Source organism: Dermacentor andersoni, chromosome 3 (genome assembly GCF_023375885.2).
Source record: "Dermacentor andersoni chromosome 3, qqDerAnde1_hic_scaffold, whole genome shotgun sequence".
Taxonomy (NCBI): Eukaryota; Metazoa; Arthropoda; class Arachnida; order Ixodida; family Ixodidae; genus Dermacentor; species Dermacentor andersoni.
The window spans coordinates 136,497,361-136,507,030 of record NC_092816.1 but is presented as its reverse complement, the minus strand read 5'-3'; the positions used below and the strand labels follow the sequence as shown (position 1 = coordinate 136,507,030).

The window sequence follows — 9,670 nt, the reverse complement described above, 5'->3', positions numbered from 1 at the left end:
ACTTCAGTCTACGAAATTCAAAAAATATAAAAGCACAAATACACAGTTTAAATCCTTCTAGTATTGTTGTTCAAAAATTTAGCTTACTCAAGTCCAAGTATATGTTTCTTTTAATAATTTAGTATTCCTATCAATGCAAGGTTTACTATAGTATTGATCACTAGTTTTACTCAGGTATTCATAGTTTATTTTTCATCTTGGATTACATATTTATTTAATTTTTGTGTTCGTTATTTATTAACCAAATTCTTTTATTCATTCAATCATATTACCACCCGATTCGTGGCCTATCCCCCATAGTGGGTTTGTGCCATTTGTTGAGGATTCATCATCATCATCATCAGCATTCGCCCTGAAAGACCGAGGGGCGCGGACAAGCCAGCTACGCAAGTAGACGACGACGCTCGAGCCACAGCTGACGATGATAGTTTTAGCTTACTAGGACTACGATAGCACAGGGTTCGCATCAACGGCTTCGCGGTAAGGTGCATAAGGACATGCATTTGGTGCATATTTGAAATAGTTAATCTGTGCACCTTCCTCGGCACTTCGGCAATAGAGTGCTATTTAAACAAACAAAGCCACAATGCAAGCGAAGCCAATTTATTTCGAGACCGTTCCGTTCAGTGATTTCAACCACCACCCATCAGTTGGCTAAATAATGCTGGCTTTGCGTGGAAGCGGCTGCGTATCCTAGGGCGCCGCTAGCCATCGCAGCGACCGGATTGGCCACCGCAGCGAGCCGACTCGCTTGACATTGCAGCGCTGTCCAGGCGGGCCTCGGCAGCTCCTTGTTCGCTGCGACCTTCACCGCCACCGCATCTTCCTGATTCGGAGCGGCCCTCGCCGCCGCAGGCTGAAGTGCCTGGTCAAGGAAGAAAGATATAAATTTCTATGTTGCGACGTAAAACGCATTAGGAAAACAATTAAGACGTTGGAGGCTGTAACGAAGAAAAAGTTGAAAAACAAGTCTGCGTTTTTTCTGCATTCGCCCCAAGTGCAAGCCCAGTGTTCACTCGCCACTGTGGCTCAGCGACGATGGCGACCATTACATGCCCAGCCCATGCCCATTTCTTTTTCTTGATTTCAACTATGATTTCAACGAGGCTGCAAGAATCCCATCAAATCACGTGGACGCCGGGCCACGCGGGACTGCAGGGGAACGAAAGGGCGAACGCGTTAGCTCGAGCGCTGACCAACCGAGCAACGCAAAACCAATCGTCTCATCAATCCCCGCCCTCTACCTTCGTGCCCCTGCCAACAAGTACTGCACCGACTCGAGATCCAGCGACTCAACCACAGGATTTATCCTCTCCCCCACAGAAAGCTCAGCACTGAAGAGGCAGTCGCTCTCAGACTTATGGAGACCAACACATTCCCAAACCTGCGCACATACAGCAAAATGTACCCACATACATATCGCGGCATCTGCCCCTGGTGCAGCGACACACGCCCTACACTCTTTCACATCTCGTGGGGGTGCGGCGCCAAACCTCGACACTTAAATACGCCTAGCACGTCATTTCAGCGTTGGGAAGTACATGTGACCGGTGATACCCTGGCGGGACAAGAAGGTCTCGTCCAGAAAGTACGTCCAGCCGCCATAGGCCGTGGAGTCCTGGAATGAGGACACCACCCACTCGACTTCAAGAGCAACGACTTTGATGGTTTTCTCTCTCTCTCTCAACTAAGATGTCAGTAACTAGCGTTTGTTCCCTAACCCAAACGGGAGTTCGTATGATGTACCGCTCTGCTATTTATACAAACCTGCAACAAGCAGAGCGTAAACGGCCAGTACTGCTAGGATTGCCTTGGCGTTCATTTTGCTTGATCTGGTTGAGGATACCTGTGAAAAAAATAATTCAGTTTTCATCAACATGAAAATTCCATTATCCCTAGTTTTTATTGTATCTCTCACTTTCAGCAATGAACTTAACAGTCGCATTCGACATTGCAATATCACAGCCATATTTGTTCCAACAGAGCCATTTAATTCGAGTAGTTGTACAAATCACGTCTAACGCCCGTTCTTAAACCATTTATTTTAAACGTGTAAACTGCAAGCTTCACTTCGGTGTCACATTTGTTCTTGTACGATACCATTGAAACGCATGCATATATAAGGCTTATTTATCAGCTTGCAGTGGCGCAGCAAGTAATTTGCTGCTAAAGCCACACTAGAGCCCCGGCAATACACTGCCATACGCACCATCCCTAATGCTACTAATTTCCTACAATATAGGAACAGGGTGGCACAGTCCAATCTTTCTGTACAATGGCTAAGCATTGTAAGCCGTTATTTGACCATCCATTAACAATTTGGAGAGCCTGAAAAAGCTTTTTTTTTACTATTTACATACCATAATTTCATTTTGTAGTCCATGACAAATAATAGGCATGACAAATTTTTGTGCAGTGACACGTTTTGGTGCTCTCGGTATATGGGGAACCTGGCTCATTACGATTCCTACAAGCGCTCAAATTTCCCACCGTGCACATGCAAACTTAGTGTCAGTGACAGGCTTAGTTTACCCAATTGAAAGAGACCGTACCCACTCCGTACAGCACCTCGATAAGAAAGTTCCAAATTAACTACACACTGCAAACATTTTTGCAGAGTACTTGTGACGTACCACCCACTCTATGTAAATGTAAAAATGTTGTATATGTCGTAGTTGTAGAAATTATTGTAGTTTCGTTTTTGAAGCAAGCAGGAACATTTTAGGAGGTGGATCTGATAACTACCGATACAAACAGAAATGCAGTGTGCATCGACACTTTAGTCCCTAATTTATTAATGCAAATCAACGTCATCTTGCATTGAGCCCTGGACGTCCTCCCAAACCCAATCGAACTTAAACTTCATGCATCATTTACTCCTCCCAGGACACCTGAAAACATGCATACAGCCTTTTCGAGCGCCCTTAGTCGCACGAACAATTTCACTACACAAACAGAGTCAAAAGCTTTGTTGCCTGCTAAAATGTAACTCCTCGCAGGCACTCATAAGTAATGCCCCTGGTAACGTGAAGTTTTGCTACTTCATGCATTCACAAAGTATGCCAAGAAATCAAGCATAACCGCCACCTCACTTTGCTTGGTAACATTTTAGTATATAGTCACACAAGCCTAACACTTATTTTATGTAAGAAACGAAGCAGACACTCACCGTGTGTAACTTCCAAAACTCGTTGTCGAAACCTGGATCAACGCTGCCGTGCGACCTTCTTTTATGCCAGTTGTTCAGGAAAACGGGGAATGAAAGCATAGACAATGGAGAATTGCGCAGGATTGTTTACCCAATAAGAGAGTGCCGTTTGCCGAACATAGAAAGACAACAAACAAAAACATGGCTTCCTACTCTACCATTGGCTGCACAACCTCAACAAATGCGTCGCACGTCCGGCAAACGAATCAGGATACACCTTTCTGTTAGATTGCGAGGAAGTGGAAAGGAGAAAAATATATCGTGCAACATTTGAAGGCGTGTGTAATTGAACTCAGCACAGTTTTTTTTTTAGATGTATATGGGCAGGAAGTGCCCTAGAATCTTCAGTCACTACTCCACCAAATACATTGCGTATATACGACGCCCGCTCAGCGGATTGTTCCGTGGACAACGAAAACATTCCCGAGGCTTTTTGGGCTAAAGTCCTTTCCGTGGGCACTAATAAATTTGTTTCTGAATACTTTGTGAATTCGTAGTAAATTAATGTCGCTACTTAGCTATCCACAACATTGTTCTGTACAGTATATGCACGTAGCTTTGTTCTCTTAGTGGCACTAATGTCGGTGGCACTATTGTTGCGAAATTTCGCTACTGAGGCGAGTCTTGAATGCATGCTTTGCCAACTTTCTTAAGATCGCCTCCAATGTATTAGCTGCTGGTTCCATTTTAGAACAGTGTCAATTATTTTACCGTTCCACGAAGCATCGCTAACCACCCTTTAATTCGTTCTACAATTTCGATGCAGCGCTTTAGGACCTATTCATGTACCGCACTAAAGAAAGGCATTGCCTTGTCATGAACAAGATGTGGTGGAGACATTGGAGGTGATACTGAAGTGACAAAAGATAGCTTTAATGATGTTATTTAGACTTGGTGGGAACGGTGGAATGCTTGCATTGCAATTACTGGAGAGCATAGGAGAGAAGGATAAAAGTGCCGATGAATAATGTGCTGAAATAAAACTTCAGAGCATCCGTCTGAGTCTTTATTTAAGAACCCTCACATTTATTTCTCATGCTTCTGGAGTCGCCATAGCGACGAAGTGGCCAGCAGGTCCGAGCCATCCCTACAGAGTTACTCGCGTTAACGTTTTTCTTTTTTTTTTGTCGTGGAGCTCTGTGGTTGTGCAAACGGTTTAGTTGCCTGTGGTCCATCAAGACCATAGCGTGGGCGTGGGACAGTATAGCAACTACAGCTAGGAAAAGCTTTCTTTCTTAGTGTTTTGATCATGCAGGCTTGGTGTGTCTCAGTCGTCTTAGGTCTTTCAACATTCAAGAGCCCAAACTTAGCGGGCCTATCAGTCGCTTGCTACGGGGCACTCCTTGCCACCCTTTTTCACTAAGTGCCCATAACAAGATATTTATAAGCGCTTGATGAACCTACCATTCGCTCTTCTTGCATCGCAAGGTAAGCGGCGCATGGCGTCCCTATTGCAAATCCCAGTATCAAGTGTTGAGTGCGATACCGGATTATGAGCCCGTTGTCGCGCGCTGGATCCTGGGGCGCTGGGCAGGCGTAGAATACTCGGAGGCACTGCAGTACTGGTCCAAAAAGGAGCTCTAGTGCTTGAAATACGGGATGCCTGGACACCGAATATATACTTTTTTGAATGCAGAAAGCAGCAGAGAGCGTTTTAGTACAAAAGAAAATGAAAAAATTACAAATGTTTGGAAAAGGCTGGATAAGTTGTCTGACCTGCAGATGCCAAGCAGGGTACTTTACCCGTACGCCACGCTAGCCCATGGCACGACGTGAATAATTTGCCATGTCAAGCTCCAGAACCACTGTTACATGCACGTAAACAGGTCTCGCACAGATGTGCTTGATGTACTATCGTCCCGCAACTAAAACTTACGCAAGTATCAGAAAGAAAAAGTTGTCCGTATTCAATAGTATGCTGCTTGCATGTGCGACAACAACAATTTTTGTTTACGATAGGAATTTCAACTTAGTAAAGCTATGAAGGGGACTAGTTGGTGAACGGCCATGGTTATATTGCGCTTAGTTTTACAGTGACGATATTAAGTGAAGGACAGGACGTGGACGTACGTTGCGCAATACGTGCGTCCACGTCCTGTCCTTCACTTAATATCGTCAATGTAAAACTAAGCGCAATATAACCGTGAAGGAAGTTCAACTTCGGAAAAAAGACCTAAGTGAAACGCCGAACCAGGACGCAGTATGGGCTTACTGCCGGTTTTGATAGCCACTTCTTGTTCTTCGCGGAAGGGATGCGCAAGGTTTTCTCAGTTTAACGGTGCGCTTCAATCGACACGTCCCTCTAGTCCCATATCTTCTTCCAGGAAGCGTAGGCTAGTCCTCGCAGCCTTAGGCTACAGCATGTATACGCATGTTTATAACGCGTCACATCGTCGCTGATCGCTTCTTGTGATGACAATGTAAATACGAAAAAATGGTTTACCGATGTGAAAGTACACAGTTGCGAAGGCGGAAATATGGAGTAATTTATCCTTGTTAGAGTTCTTGATTCCTAAGCCCACACGGGCCGATAACGTGAAGACGGACTCGGCAGATACGATTTAGGGCTAAGCCTCGTGGAAGGGACCGATCTCCGATCGAGTGCCTGGCGAATGCTAAAATGTATGTATCTGAGCCCCAGAGCCTTTTATATATTATTTTTAGTGCATTAGCGAAAGGAAGCGCACAAATCGCCTCAGCTTTGTTATCGGTTCGATAACATCAGGCAGCGATAGGCTTAGAGCTCGGGGTCCGTTCGAACGCGTCTGAAAGATTTCAGCGTTTCGTGTCGACTCCGTCACAATGCGACAGCGGTGACAACTAGTAGTACAAACTACTAAAAAACGTGGCGCCCTCTGCGTTTGCGTGCATTTGTTGAAGAATTAGGTATGCGCCCAGTCAAAAGGGAAAATGCAAAAAACGAAAGTGATCTTCAATGTCAGATACCCGCCGTGGTTGCTCAGTGGCTATGGTGTTAGGCTGCTGAGCACGAGGTCGCGGGATCGAATCCCGGCCACGGCGGCCGCATTTCGATGGGGGCGAAATGCGAAAACACCGGTGTACTTAGATTTAGGTGCACGTTAAAGAACCCCAGGTGGTCGAAATTTCCGGAGTCCTCCACTACGGCGTGCCTCATAATCAGAAAGTGGTTTTGGCACGTAAAGCCCCATAATGTAATTAAATTTTTTTTTTCAATGTCAGATGTGCATGCATAAACAGGGCAGCTCACGCACCTTTATTCCGGGATGCGACACGAAATACACTTTTATGACCCCAAAATGTACCCTTATTTAGGACGCGAGACTAGTATCCTGCATTGAAATTCTACACAGCATATAATATTCAGCGCCTATACTCTTTGCTTACTCAAACCACTGCAACACAAACCCAGCCAGTGAAGTTTTCAGTGTGAGTCTGCGAACTGCAGCGAGAACCAGCGCGTGTACAGAACAAAACAGTGCATTCCAGCGTGATGGCAGTGAGACCAGTGTTTCGTCCAGTGTGACCAAGCTCTTATCTAACGTTATCACTGATGCCCCAGTGATCCCAGAGAGCCCGACCATCCCCAGTGCGATCCAGTGTAAAAAAAACGACCTGGTTTTACGCTGGAAGGCACTGGAAGACACTACTTTTTGCAATAGGGATTACAATGCCATCGGGCACCTCTTGCCGAAGTGAAGAGGCACCTGTTGACTTCATACCGTTTCTCAATGAGAACTATTTTATGTCAGCTGATAGTGGGGGGGGTCTCATAAAAAAATATTTGTTTTACATGCCACAACCACGATCTGATTAGCGGGGAAGCCGTAATGAAGGATCTTACTTTTCACCACCAGTGCTTCTTTACCGTCCATCTAATGTGCGGTACACAGACATATTTGCATGCGCCCCTTTATGCGGCCGCAGCGGCCTTGATTTCAGCCTGCGAATGTGCGCTTCGTAGCCCAACACAATATCCACTACTCCACCCCAACCGGTCGGCTTCTCATTACAGGCGCTTCGGCGCAGTACAAGAGAAATAGACGAGAGCTGGGCAAATATATCATTAATGGACTAAGATAAGACGAGTTACGATGAGAATACCCAAGCATTTTCAGCGAAGGATAGCAGCCTCTTCAATTACTGTTTTTGTCTCCGTCTTCAGTTTGCGATAAAGGAATCGGCGATCATTCAAACATGGCCTTCAGTTGTGTCTGTCCGCATTAAATAACAGATTACCTCGCATATTTCACGCTGATAAAAAAATAAGGAATGCCCGCTAATTCATGATATAAAGGAACAAAAATTGTAAAGCAAGGATTATCTGTATCGTACATAACGTCTGTATTGTGACCTAATATGAAAGAAAGGGACGTCAACTATTTTGTTCCCCTTAAGGACTTACACTTAAAGAATAATACCTGCAGAATGCTGGGCATTAAACGTACCTCGAGCGAAACTTTCAATTTATAGTAGTGTGCCTTAGATAAGTGAAAACTATGGCATATTGTTGATCATATTTCTAAGTTACTCAGCATACTTTCTGAAGCGTGATTCTTTAGTAAATTCGCCCCGTTTACATAAACAAAATTTAGGATAGTTGTTTTAGGGCACGTAATCGCATAAAATGTTTGCTAATTCAGCACAACGCTCCCAGATGTACTGTAATTCGAAGCTACATTTAAGGATTCTATACTTCTTGTGTCACAGTGGAATATACCTATTCGGCAGGATTGGCTCACAACGGGCACATCGCCAGTGACATCCATCAAACGGCTAAATCAATGCAAATAAAGTAAATAAAGAACTCACCAAAGGTAATTCACCGTTCAATAAACAGGTGTGTGTGCTTCATGTGTGGCTATGAGCCGGCATTGTACATTTCAGTATTATGCAGCAAGGTATTTTTTTAGTACGCAGGACAGTTGTGCGCATATCTGATCAGTAAACAAATATTATATCATTTCGCGCGCCAGGATTTTCATTCGGAAAGGAGATATCACCTTTCTATAGATTCACTTTTGAGTCTCGCCTCAGTCGACACCAGCTCTTAGCCCTAGTAAGAAACTTTAGGCGATAGAGCAGAAGAAAGTGAGCGTGAACGTGTCATCAGTGAAACTCGACTGCGTCATAAAGACAGCCTATCGGGGTCCCGACCTGCGCGTAGGAAAATAGTGACACGCCTGAAAAATAAAAAATGGGCAATTTACAAGCGGATAAAGAACGAGTATTTGTGGTGGTGCCAGAAAACCCGATGGAAAGAAAGGCTAATGAAGCGATTCAGAACCTGAAAGTGACCAACTTTGATTCGGAGCAACAAAAGAAAGCAGCAGTAAAATTGTTGAAATACATGCAACTGAACTCCCTAATAAACTGGGCTAAATCTTTCCGAAAATTATCACCTAGAAGTATTCTTCATGTGCAAGACCCACAAGCCTGATTGTCATTTGTACGTGATCGCCTCAGATAAGGCATCGTGGCAACTCCGAATAAGATGAGTCTTGCAAGAGCGCTTCAAGCGGCTACGAATCTAAGGAACTTTCTTGGTGAGGTGCTCTGATGACGTTATCTTAGAAGTACAAGATGGTCTGGGAGTCGTATCTACATAATTCTCATTAGACTTCGAGGGCCTATACTATTCTGTGACGCGTGAAGGTACTCTAGGTGCTGTTCCTGAACAAATGAATTGATGAAATGGCGGAGCTGAAATTCCCGGGCTTACTGTGCATGAACTGCGACAATTTTCTTACCTTTTTAGAATTGTACTTGAATTTGACCGCTCTTAGTCACAATTACTCTTATTACATTCAAATATTAGAAATCTGAATTGGTTTTCCAAATAATAGGGGACTAACCGCCATTCCAGTTATTCGGGTTTTCGGTAAGTCGTCGATTATCTAATGGTCCTTGACAAACCTAGAGATCTCTTTCTTGACGCTTTAGCAGATTGTCGGGAATTGTTCCCTAAGAATTCCGAGGCTCAAGTTCACATTTCAACTGCCCAAAGGTAACTACTCAGTTTCTTTTCATCATATGACCTTTTCTTCATATGACCATGCGTGATAGAAATATAACGCCAATAAAAGAAAAGCGTTCTACCAGATTGAGTATAGTGTTTGTAGCAAAGTAGACAGATTGATACAAGCAAATTTCACAGTGTCTGGTATTTCATGTCTGTGAGACACTTCTTCAAAAATTAAAACAGACAGAGAAGTGCCCAACCAAATATTGTGACAACAAATATATGCATGTGATCCCATATTTCCATAAAGATTCGCATAATTAGAAAAAAAATGTTGCAAAGTGACACAATATCAATATAGTTTTTCAGCGCCTGCATATTGTCGGCAGTTTGTAACCTTCAAAAAAAGAAAACACCAACGCATGCAATGCCCCACTGATCAGCGAACTACTTCCGCCACATGCACATCAAATACGGTGCATGAGATATGCCTAAGCTGTCGGTACGTTTATATTGGACAA

General features: G+C 44.0%; 1 long non-coding RNA gene across 1 annotated transcript; it reads right to left on the bottom strand.

Annotated features, from left to right (window-relative positions):
• Window positions 1–583: 583 nt before the first annotated feature.
• LOC140216425 (uncharacterized) lies at window positions 584–1,847 on the bottom strand. Its single transcript, XR_011893089.1, has 2 exons — window positions 1,768–1,847; window positions 584–865 (listed from the first exon to the last, which is right to left on the bottom strand). It is a non-coding gene; the product is annotated as an uncharacterized lncRNA (long non-coding RNA).
• Between the last annotated feature and the right edge of the window lie 7,823 nt (window positions 1,848–9,670).